Raw genomic sequence first — 13151 nt, forward strand, 5'->3', positions numbered from 1 at the left:
TTGGAATACACAATGCAAGCATTTCAGAAACATTGCAAGGTTTTAGATGGTCAAATTCACTCTTGCAAAATATTCTACTGCAGGGAATTCTGCTTATGGTTCTGTAAATTGATTATATAAAAGTCAAGATTATGTATTAAAACTTGCTGAATTCAAACAGCTTGACACAATTTCTATCGTATTTTTTGTTGTAATTTCCTAATTCTTGAGAGAGATTGATGCAGAGTTATGTAGCAAAATTGAGTTTTCATTGAATCAAAATGTAAGGAATGAAACTGCAGTCCATTTCATTGGTGGTGCATACAGAAAATGTTTGGATTTTCCAAGTTTCTTAGCAATTTCATTTTAATGAATTCTTTCAAGAATGAATGTAAATTGTGCTTCTAGCTACTAGTGTTTTTCAGAAGAAGGTTGTGAGACCTTTTGGTAACAAATCTCATGCTGAATTCTGATATTTTAAGATCAAATTTATACATTGGCTTAAATCTTGTTGCTTTAACATATGCTATAGGGTGATGACATCATCAGCTGCTGCAATTTACAAGAAATAAATGTTCTGATCCCACCCACCCCTAATATCCTGAGGCTCCATGGGTTCCATTTTCTCATATGGAAGCTGTTAGGGGTTGTGGAACTGAGGGGAGAATCTTCAATTTCCAGTTGTCACTGATGATGTGATTTTATCAGAAGCTATGATTCTTGGAATTGCCCCCTCATCCCGCCTTAAAGACTTTTCCCATGATGCAAAGGATCACAAGAGGGTTTCAGGACTTTTAGGGGATGGAATCGTACATTTTTTATTTCCAAAAAATTAGTGTGGCTGAGAACATCATCAGCCTTTACTTGACATAAACTAAAGTAATGAGATTGCAACAATTTAGTAAGGAAGTAGCAAAAGGCAAGGCAGCTTCACAACATCTTTCTAAACATTTGCTTACTTGAAGTTTAGTCATAATATAAGTACTGTCTGACCTGACTTTTTCTCCGTTCCGAACAAAAAACAAAAGCTAGCACAAAACCAACCCAGATTCTATGAAAAAGTAAAATCTTTGCTTGTGAAGAAAGGGCTTGGTGTGATAACTTTTTTTTCTTAGAAAGGTATAGCAGTGAGATAGCCTCTGGCTATATTTCACAAAAAAATGCCATGAGCAGTGTACATACAGCCTATTTTCTACAAACAGAGAATATTTATGACCTTTAACATCAACTGATTTTTCACTTGCAAATGAAATGTCTGCAAAAGAGGGAGGACTATTTCAGTAGAAGTCACCATAGAAATTATCTGTTGCATGCTGAGTCCTGTGCCTCAGTAGAAAACATAATGTCTGAGGGGATTTGTAAATGTGAGGCAATTCACCTCCAAAAGTTATTATGATTGCCTTATATTAACATAACTGCACATCAGGATTTTTGCCTATGACAGAGTAACCCTTAAAGTGAGATAAAGCTGGACAACCTCTGAAGGCCCTTTTTTGGATCTTGGAGCACCGTAACACCCTGACTTCCCCCCCCCCAATCACATGTTGCACAATAAAATCTAGGGGGGCTTGCACAATAAGATCTATTTTTGCAGTCCAAATTCTCCACTGACATTTTTGAGAATATAAGAATTCAAATAGTAAATTGGGCTATCTCACTATTTACAGTACTGTTTCTTCTTTGCGGTCTCTGTGAATGCACATTAATGGGTTCAGTGTGCGCTTGCGCAGCAGTTTCTGAAAACTAGAGATTAAACATTGTTCACTAGGACCGCCCCCTCAGTACACATGGTCCATCCATCCTGGCAAGTACCTCAGTTCCTTTTTGCCACCACTGAGGTTTCTTCTCTCCAACAAGCTCCATTCGCTAGCATGTTCAAAAGGGACTTCTGTGAGATTTTTCCTCTTCTACTTCCCTTGCTGCCCCTTCTCTCCCTAATCCTCCTTTTTATCCCTTTTCTTGTTTTTTGCTAGTTTACTGTATGTCCTCTGCACCGTTTTAAACAGTGCACTTTATGCCCTAGTAAAATCCTCTTTACTGACAGCCATGACGCTTGTCCCTTTTGCCTTGGCAAACCCCATCAGCCAGCCTCTTGGTCCATTTGCAAGAAATTTACTAAACAAGCTCTTAAATTGAGACAGCAGCGTCTACGATCTTATTTGTGGGAAAGATTTCTTTGCCCTACTTTGGCTGTGGAACCTGCACAGCTGCCTCCAGCTCAGCTACCATCTCCAGATGCTTCCTTGGTTAAGCCTCCTTGGTTAAGTCTAAATCTAAAGCAAAACTGCCTTCCAAACCTAGGACGGGTGGCTCAACCCCTAAGTCGACACTAGTACCAAAGTCTCCTTCGACATCAGACCAGCAGCCGAAACCGAAGAAGCCTAAGAAGTCGTTGTCTACTTTACAATCCTCTAAACATCAAAAGGATAAAGTGCCCTCTTCGGTCCCTATTCAGGACCAACAGACCATTTGTGTAGACTCACTCTCCATTGAGGGTGACGACTATCTTCCCTCGTCTTCTGGACAACTGCCATCTCCCTTACTGACACAGTCCCGTTCGTGGGCTAATACCTTAGCTGAGGTTACTGTACTTCCTTGATATGACCATTCGAGCTCTTTGGGTTGCTCCATCTCTGTGTATCAGTTGGATTCAGAGTCAAACTTGCCTGATCTGCATTCTCCGCATAAGCGGACAAGGAAGACACACTATACATCGGAGACTGGTCTTTCAGATGTCGAAGCCTCGCATCCTCAGGAGTCCATGGGTTTGCTTGCATCTCATGATTCCCTTACACGGTACTGTCATCCCAATAGGGTTACTCTGTATGAGCCAGTACTGTTATAAGCATCCAGATATGGATTTTTATATGGAACTGAAACGACCTCAGTACTCTTACTGCTATTCAGACTCGGATTCTGAATCTTTTCAGTACCATTCTTGGTACCAGCAGTCCTACAGAAGACTGTCCACCTTCATCCCTCATACCAAAGGACAAAAAATCATCTCACAAGAGGAAACACATTCCTTCACAGCTTATTACTCAGCCGCCGGTATTGAAGTGATCTAAGTCATCTCCAAAGATTCGGACCAACAAAACAGACACTGCCTTGCATACTTGAGCATCCGCTCTGTCAGTCCAGGCTACTACCACCTGTGCTGGCCCTCCACCTCACTTCATTTCCCTCATCCGCATCACTCTAAACGTCCAAAGACTTGCCAATCTACGCCTCATTCCTCTGTTCTCAAAACAGACACCACCAAATCCAAATCTCTACAAGCTGCACCACTAGACGAGGACACCTCTCTATCCCAACATTCTTCCTCACGATCCTCTGATGCTGATACTTCTGACTCTTCTGTACCCCTGAGTCACCACCTAATCTCCGAACACCGGACTCTGATATGGCAGATGCGAACCCTCCTTCTCCATCAGAGGACTTTGCATCTTATTCCCAACTGGCCCTGCGTATCATGAAAGCAATGGACCTAGATGTACAACAACCAGTCCAGTCCAAGTCGGACAAGGTTTATGAAGATATCAATGAGGATCAAACACCCCCTCTCTGAATGGGGTTTATTCCTTCGCTTCTTAAGCTAATTAAGCAGACCTAGTCTAAATAGAATTACTTTAGATCACAAGCTAAGTATGAGCTAACAGTGTGATACAGCTGCAAAAAGGGAAAATACTATTTAGCCCAGATTTTGTTTGAATATCAGAAAAACATTCCTGAGTGTTAGAGCAGTACAGCACTGGAACCAGTTGCCTTGGGAATTGGTGAGTACTCCCAAACTGTTGGCATTGAAGATTAGATAACATCCGTCAGATACGCTTTGATTTGGATTCCTGCATTGAGCAGGGCTTTGGACTCCATTATAGGCTTTTTCCAGCTTCATTATTCTATGATTTGATGATTTGGTTAGAAATGGCATTAAATATATACCAGGAGGTTTCAGACAGATGAAATCCAACTTTGTGGTAACAAAGTTACCTTGATAAGCTAATTTGGTCTACAAAGTATTACAGGAAGAGCTTTGTTCTAGTTGCTTTATTTTTGTTTTTGAATCCTTCCTAAACTAGCAGTGAGGAGCTTTTCATAAGTCTTTCTTAATGTTTATTTCAATAAACCAGAAGCTACATGTTTTGCCTTGAAAAAGGTGTGTAGGGAATGTATTTTAATTCTCTTGTTGCACATTTTGAAATAAACTTGAACACATAAATTATCAGTTGGCATGTGTAAGGAACTTACATCAACAAGTACTGTAGAACTGTTTTTCCTTTCCTGTTAAAATCTCAGATATGAAACAAGCAATGATATTTCTATCACTCTTAACAACCATGCTTAATTAAATTTAGAAGGTAGGAAGAATATAAACTTGTTTATACTTGTTATACAGCACTCTTGTTGGTTCCTTCAGCCCATTCCTCAAGGAACTCCTCTGGCAGAGGGCCCAATTGAGATAAATTAGATATGGATCAGCTGAATGCTGTGAGGACTGGTTCTTTATATTTTATATACATTTATACAGCAGTCTGTTCATTTCAAAGAAAAATCTGGAAAGATGTGAAATACTATGTGGATTTCTTAACTGTTGTAATGAAATATCCCTTCAACATCCATATACTGTAATTGAAAGTCTTGGCAATATTTTGCAGAGTTAAATATTTTGCTTTCTATTGATGGATTTTTAGTTGTGTTAGCTTTCTTAATTAATCTGTTCCAACGTGGCATAAATTAAAGCAACAGGATTTCAGCCATCAAGTCAATTCTGATTGATGACAACTCTTTTCATGGTTTTACAAGTAGAGAATACTCAGAAACGGTTTACCATTCCCTTCTTCTGGTGGTGTCCTAGGACTGTGCAGCTTGCGTATGGTCACACAGGCTGGCTCTACTTGCAGGAGGCACAGTGGGGAATTAAACTCCTCATCTTTGGCTCTGCAGCCAGATATCTAAACCACTGAGCTATCCAGCCTTACATTGCTATTCTTATGTACCCACTCACCCCCCAACTTTTAGGTGCAAAGTTGATGTTACACCTAGATTTGTGCTACCTTACCAAGTTTGATGGACGTTTAGATTTAGCATGCAGTGGAACACTAAATGAGACAAGCATGTTTTCTTTTTCAAATTCAAATATACATAAGAGGTATTACCTTATTACTCTTGCTGTTTGTTTGTTCCATCTGCCTTTCATAATAAATCTTAACTGCACAGCTTGATCTTTTCCCTGAAGCAGCCATTCATCATTAAGATTTCAGACAGAAGCAGAAAAACAAGCCATGCTTTGCAGCAATAGGGCATAGAGAAATGGCAGCATTGTGCTTTAGCTTTGTGATTGGTTGATGGACATCACACCCCTGCAATCTGTTTACTCCTTTCAAATAAGATAAATCTTCTGAGTGTTTCAGAAAAACCTTTTATGCAACGTTTCGTATTCAAACAAACATGATTACAGTGTTTGCAAATTATTTGAGTGGGTTAGCTATGAATAAGAGTGACTAAGTGTGTTTCTTTTGAGAACAGCAAGTTCTTTATATGTTGCCTAACAACTCAACACTATACATGTTTATTTAAAACTAAAACCTATTCAGCTCAGCGACTCTTAGTCTTAGGTAAATTGACATGAATTGAGACTGCAGTTCTGTCTTTTGTAAACTGCTTTTTATGGATAAAGTTTATGATAGTGAAACATGGCAACCTAAAAAAACCTCAGAGCATTTTCTTACATCTACCGTAGAAGTATATTGACATACTGTATATAGGAAGGTGTGCAAGAGCTGAACTGTGTTACATCTTGCTCTATGTGTGTGCGTGCACAGCAGTTTCAGTAGTGTATTATTTGGAATTATAAAACAAATAGTTTACTCATGTTTACTGGGACGTGGTGGTGCTGTGAGCTAAACCACAGAAGCCTGTGCTACAAGGTCAGAAGACCAAGCAGTTGTAAGATCGAATCCACGCAACGGAATGAACACCCGTCGCTTGTCCCAGCTCCCGCCAACCTAGCGGTTCGAAAGCATGCAAATGCAAGTAGATAAATAGGGACCACCTCGGTGGGAAGGTAACAGCGTTTCGTGTCTAAGTCGCACTGGCCATGTGACCACGGAAGATTGTCTTCGGACAAAACGCTGGCTCTATGGCTTGGAAACGGGGATGAACACCGCCCCTAGAGTCGAACACGACTGGACAAAAAATTGTCAAGGGGAACCTTTACCTTTACCTTTACCTTACATTACTCATGTTTAACAATCAGGTACTTTTGACACATTGTACTATATATTAGTAATAGTACAAATATGTGGTATAATGAGCCCATATGGTTCCACAGATATTATTCATTTGATTTTCTTTAAAATCAAGAAATCTAAAAGCACAGAATTGTGTGGTTAATGTTGTAGATTTATTTACAACCTCACATGCTGTCTGTAGTTTGCAAAATTGTGAGAGACTTTTATGGACTGGGGTAATTGTCCTTCTCTCCAGCACTAACCAAGTGTTCTTTCTTCAAAGAGAACCCCACCTGTCTGCCAAGTGTTCTATCCCTCTCTTTCACCGATTGGTGTTTATTGTTGTTGATCTGTTTGTTTGGTTGATTGCTAGTATGTGTGCAGTAAAGAAAGCAGTATACAGAAGTCTATACTTTAAAGCAACTGTATAGAGATGTCTTTTAGTCTTTCTCCTACAAATGTCTCAGTGTGAGTTATCAGGACTTTAAGTTCCAATTAATAAGAAAGGGGTGGATTCTGGGGAACTTGTAGCTATTTTCCTCTGTGGATCTCTGCACTTCTCTTGTGTAAGAAAAAGAGAATACAGTGGTGCCTCGCTTAACGAGTGCACCATTTAACGAAGAATCCATATAGCGATCCCTTTTTGGGGATCGCTATACGGATCAGCCCCAATCGCCGCACTCGCTTTGCGACGATTGGGGCGTCCGGCGGCCATTTTGGAGCCGCCGAACAGCTGATCGGCGGCTCCAAAATGGCCGCCGGACGCGAAAACATCGCTGGAGGGGTAAGTTTGGACGCTTATTGGAACACATTAAACTAAGTTTAATGCGTTCCAATAGGCTTTCCTTACCCGCACAGCGATGTTTTCGTATAGCGAAGGTTAATCCGGAACGGATTAACCTCGCTATACGGGGCACCACTGTATGTTGTATAGCAAAAAGAGCAAATAGTTAGTACATCTCCCAGGCTCCCTTTGTCCCCTGAGTCCCCCGCTATGAGGACTGCCTCTGCTATTCTCTCCTGAGCCTCGGAGAGGGTCACTAAATTCCCCTTCTATTTTGGTTTCCTCAAGCTGAAACTGATCTCCTTTTCCAAAGTTGGGTGAGGCATGACACACAGAGGAAGAAGAGGAGATATACAAAGGTGGTAGTGCTGCCTACATGCTGCTTGGAAGAGACAGAGCAGCTTTGCCCCAGAAGGGCCTTGCTGCTTTGGGATGCTCCATACCCCAACTACTTCTCAGCCAGCTGTTTCAAAAATGCCAGGTTCCTTATGGCCAAGGCATTATGGAAAGGATAATCAACAATTTGCCTTTCTAACTCCACTGCACACCCAGCATTTTGCCACCTGGGACAACCATTATATTGGGGCTAGTGGTATGCCAGATCTGAAGGAGCTGAAGATCAATTTGTAACAACCAATGATCATAATATTGAGTCTCTGAGAAGAAATTGCAGAAGTTTTGGAAGAGAAGTCCTCTGTCTTAATGGGTAGCTTTAAAACTAGTTTTTAAATTTTACAAACTGTTTTCTATCGTTTTGTAGTGGAGTATATTTAAAAATTTTTCTGTGATTATTGGATTTTGTGTACATATGTCTAAGGACACTTCCTTGGGAATATCTTTGTAGAATTTGAGCTGAAACATAGAGATCAATATTTGTATAGCTTATAAACAAACAACATTTCTTTTTTGGGTACAAACATCAATCATTATCATCTTTTTAAAATTGTTTTTCCAAAATACTTTTTCTTGCACTTGCTTGTATTTCCTGTGATATTCAGTTGTGAATATAAAGGTAAAGGTAAAGGTTCCCCTTGACAATTTTTGTCACTGTTTTAAATACATATTTTATTTAACACTCGTGAACTATGAGGAGATATTTGATTCCCTAATGCCATATTTTGTTGTAGAATCCATAAATAACTAGGCTAACAATGGAAGCATTCTACAGCTTTTTTAGCTGAACAGATATAAATGTATCCCCAAATTTCAACTTAATGTGATGTAAAACAAATAGAAGAGCAGTTAGGATTTTTTTAAATATGTATTGTACCACTGGAATATGTGTTAGTCCTAATGAATGTAATTTTTGTGACCAGATAACAACAACAACAACAACAACAACAACAACAACAACAACAACAACAACAACAACAACAACAACAACAACAACAACAACAACAACAACAACAACAACAACAACAACAACAACAACAACAACAACAACAACAACAACAACAACAACAACAACAACAACAACAACAACAACAACAACAACAGAGTATGTCTTTTAAAACCTGAACATTAAGTTTGAAACACTTCAGCTGAATAAAATTCAAAATCTTTAACAAGCTGACTATCTTGACTCACTAAAACAGAAGCTGAATTTTGGTGTTGATAAATGTGCTGTTCCACATCAAAAGAGGCAAATTCTAAGAGGATAGTAACTATAAACTCACCAGTAAACAGGTCATTCAATGCTTAGAGGAGCAGAAAAATGTATAAATATCTGTGAATCTACAAATAATCTCAATATAAATCACGAAGAACTTAAATAGTTCAGGGACAAGTACTCAATGGAACAAAACAGAATTCAATGAAAAAGGAAAAGATACTGGCACTAATAGGTGGGCAACCCCAATATTAACATATTATTTTGGAATTGTCAACTGCAAGTACAGTGATCTTGATGACTAAATAGGAAAACCTGACTCCTATCAACATACTGGTACCATCATCAACAGCATGTACAGTGTACCTTTATTTGCCATAGAGCATAGGCAGGCATGGACTTGTCAACTGCAAGAATCTCCATAGGGATCAAATAGTCAAACTTTGAAACTACAGTACTCTCATGGGAGCATGGCCCCACTTCATAAGATGATAGGAGGAAATGATAAAGGACTAACAGTATTACAATTTGCAAGTGAGAACAGTGTATGTTACTGAAAGTGCCATGGTAGAGGGATGCATGCCTTGAGAAATCATTACATAGACAGCACCCTAGTTGTCTCTTAGATCAGGGGTCCCAACCCCCAGTCTGTGGCCTTGCCAAGATTGGGCTGTGGAGACAAATCTCCTGCCCCCCCCCTGCACGGGCAGAAGCATGCATACCCCTCCAACACATGCACAGCCCCTCCCACATACACATGGCCCCTCCCACACATGCACAGACCCCCTTGCATGCTAAACCATTCCGTGGAGGCAAAAAAGTTGGGGACCACTGCCTTAGATGATAATAACAATAAACAACAGTTGAACTTGTGACTTAAATTAGGCTGTCTTTAGGCTGAAACTGAGAGATTCATGTCTGCAATCCAAGACCAATTTTTGCACTACATACTATCAAATAATAATTATGAAGTGAGGTATAGATGATTTGGAGGTAGTGACAGATTTTACTTTCTTGGGCTACGTGATCCCTGCGGATGGTGACAGCAGTCACGAAATCAAAAGATGCCTGCTCTTTGGGAGGAAAGCGATGACAAATCTAGACAGCATCTTAAAAAGCAGAGAGATCACTGAAGAACTGATGCTTTTGAATTGTGGTGCTGGAGGAGACTCTTGAGAGTCCCCTGGACAGCAAAGAGAACAAACCTATCCATTTTGAAGGAAATCTGAAAGACAGATCCTGAAGCTGAGGCTCCAATACTTTGGCCATCTCATGAGAAGAGAAGACTCCCTGGAAAAGACCCTGATGTTGGGAAAGTGTGAAGGCAAGAGGAGAAGGGGACGACAGAAGATGAAATGTTTGGATAGTGTCACCGAAGCGACCAACATTTAACCCAACTCCGGGAGGCGGTGGAAGAGAGGAGAGCCTGGTGTGCTGTGTGGTCCATGAGGTCACGAAGAGTCAGACACAACTTAACAACTAAACAACAACAACATTCACATGTAGGCTCTATAAATCAAGAACCAAGATTTTCCTGAGTTTCTTCTTTTGTACAAAGTATACATGTCACTGACATTGTGAGCAAAGCAACAGAAGAGGGGGAGACACTAGGTGATCCCCTGGAATTATATTCCACTAATATAATGCCTGGATAGATTTAAACCCCTTGAGCTAAAACCCCAGGTATATGCTTAGTTTTTTTTTTCTTAGTTCAGGATGAGACAAAGCAAAGTAAGCAACTTCAGAACAATGCAAGCAACAGAAACAATCAGGTATTGATATCTCAGGAATTTTGAAGGGAAAAGATCAGAGCAGGAAGCAGCATCAGAGCAAAATGAGCACAAAAGTCACTGAAACCCAAAGCTTTTTATAGGTTTTTATCAGGGGAACAGTTTCACTTGTCACAAGTCTGCTTTCCTTACAGCAAAGTGACATCTGGAACAAACAAAAGGGATAAAAGTTGGCAGACAATGCCTGAAGCTATTTCCTTTGTTGGGACAAAGGCATCCTGCCTCTGCAGTGTATGGGTGAATGCAAGCTGCAAGATATCATGGGGGAAATAGGCTCTCTGTCTGCTGGGATACACATCTAATGTTCTGGTTAATATTCCTTCACATCATTGGGATTAATCTAATTCATAGTCATGGCTCCTGGGAGCTCTATTTACTGGTCTTGATTCTGGATCCACACCCACTGGCAGCTCTGAGCCCACGAGAATGTTCTCATTCCAGGCCCTCTGTCTTGTGGAGAGAGGCCTTTGTGGCCTGTCCTCCCTGCCCAGAACACATTCCGAGCTGTAACAGCTTCTACATGTGTATTTGCAAACACAGAACTAAGACAGGATATTGCACAACCCTCTGTGGCTTCTGCAGCCTACTGTCAAGGATGCTCAGGGTCAGGTATGAGAAGATGCAAGAGAGGAAAATTCTACCGTGCAAACAAAAATAGCATAATGCTGCACATCATCCATAAACTTTAAGCAATTCTTAGTTAAATGTTTAACCATGATACTTTTCTGTCATGTCAACTGAGCAACCTATTTATTCACTACATTTATACCCTGCCTTTTCACTAGAAAGTGAACAAGTTGGGTATATTCTTCAGAAAATAAAAACAAGTAAAGCAAATGTAACTATAAAATCACACAATCAACTAAAAACAACTGCACTGTGAAAACCATTAAAATAGACAAACACACCAAATTAAACATCATGTGTCAGTCAAAAGGGTGTGTTTTTACATGCTTCTTAAAATCAGTCAGAGTGGAAGCTGATCACAGTTTGAAAGGAGTTCATTCTACAGTCTGTGATCCATATCTTGAGTGTGTGTTAGGAGGACTCTGAAATGGCTGGTACTGTATTCTTAAGAAGGCATCTCTTGAAGATCTTAACATCTGGACAGGCTCAGAATGAGACAGGCATTTCCTTAGATAGCCAAGTCTCAGGCTGTTTAGGGTTTTAAAGGGTAAACCGTGAACTGGACCTGGTAAGTAACTGGCAACTAGAGTAGGTCTTTCAGTATTGAGGTTTTATGATATGCACCATTTAGCAATCTAGCTGCTGCATACTGCACCAACAAAAGATATGGGACCCTATTTAAGGGTAGCCCTACATAGAGCACACTGCGATAGTCAAGACAAGATACCACTAAGTCTTGGATGACTCTTTAGTTGTACGTTTTCCACTTACAGTAAAATGGAAAGGCTAACCTTTTCCCAGTACAATACATTTATACAAGAGAGAATTGCATTACTTACTTCCCCCTTTGGACATGGGTTTATTTCATATGTACTTTATTTAAATGTACTAAGGGAATCAAGATGTCTTCTATTTAGGAATTTATTACAACCAGACTTTAAAATTCCCTCACAGTGAACTGTGTAAAAGTATATTACAAATATCAGTCACCTTCTTGATCTAAGGTTGTACTAGCCTCTTGTGGCAAATCTGTATCTCAAATGCTTTTCTCATTTTCAAAAGTTGGTCTTTTGTCCTGATCATATTGCCCATCCATTTGTTGTCCCTCTTTTCTCCCTCCAAGGCTGTTGGGTGACTCCTGCCTCTGAGGCCATGGGTCTCTGTGTTCTATCTAGTGGATGACTGACTGTTGCTCTGTTCATTTGTGAATGCAACAGCAAAGGTATGCATTTTCCATCTTGCAAACATCTGCTGGATCCATCACTTCCTGACACTTGGGACTACGAAGCTCCTTGTCCATGCCCTTTTGGTTTCACAGCTGACTCACTGTAAAAGTCTTTAATAGGTCTACCTTTTTCTTCAATAGCCTGGTACAGAACAGCCTTGCGTGAATGGTTTAAAATTTACCACTTTACTCCCATATTTCCCATCATCGTATAGCATTGCATTGGCTACCTACGGTGTATCAGAGAAGTGAGTACACCCCCTCACATTTCATAAATATTTTAGTATATCTTTTCATGTGACAACACTGAAGAAATGACATTTGGCTACAATGTAAAGTAGTGAGTATACAGTTTGTGTAACAGTGTAAATGTGCTGTCCCCTCAAAATACCACAACACACAGCCATTAATGTCTAAACCGCTGGCACATGAAAAAATATACTAAAGTATTTATGAAATGTGAGTGGGTGTACTCACTTTTGTGATATACTGTATGTATTTGGCTGAGAACATATTTTAAAATCCCTTTCTTGAAATTTAAAGCCCTGTGATATTCTTGCTCTAATTATTTAACAGGGTAGATAGCATGGCATATTCTTCTTAAGAGGACTCAGTTGGCAGATCTTGGATTTTTGTTCATCTCTTGGACTAAGGTACCAAATTCCAGGATTTGTGCCTTTTATTTATTTATTTATTTATTTATTTATTTATTTATTTATTTATTTATTTATTTATTTATTTATTTATTTATTTATTTATTTATTTATTTATTTATTTATTTATTTGATTTATACCCCGCCTCTCTGGTCCGAAAGGACCACTCTAGGCGGCTAACAACCATAAAAATAATATAAGACAACGAAAATAGACATTTCTAAAAAAGGAAAACACTACGTTAAATCATATA

At 39.6% G+C, this 13151-nt stretch overlaps 2 protein-coding genes across 2 annotated transcripts in view; one reads left to right on the plus strand and one right to left on the minus strand.

The window, feature by feature from the left end:
• CEP57L1 (centrosomal protein 57 like 1) overlaps positions 1–5199 on the minus strand; it is a 66807-nt gene extending 61608 nt beyond the window's left edge. The window contains exon 1 of the mRNA XM_072998102.2: positions 5136–5199. The gene's annotated coding sequence lies outside the window, so the exon portion shown is untranslated. The remainder of the gene's footprint in view (positions 1–5135) is intronic.
• SESN1 (sestrin 1) overlaps positions 1–13151 on the plus strand; it is an 82414-nt gene that overhangs the window by 23478 nt on the left and 45785 nt on the right. The window lies entirely within an intron of this gene.

The sequence above is a fragment of the Pogona vitticeps genome, chromosome 1 (assembly GCF_051106095.1).
Source record: "Pogona vitticeps strain Pit_001003342236 chromosome 1, PviZW2.1, whole genome shotgun sequence".
Classification (NCBI taxonomy): Eukaryota; Metazoa; Chordata; class Lepidosauria; order Squamata; family Agamidae; genus Pogona; species Pogona vitticeps.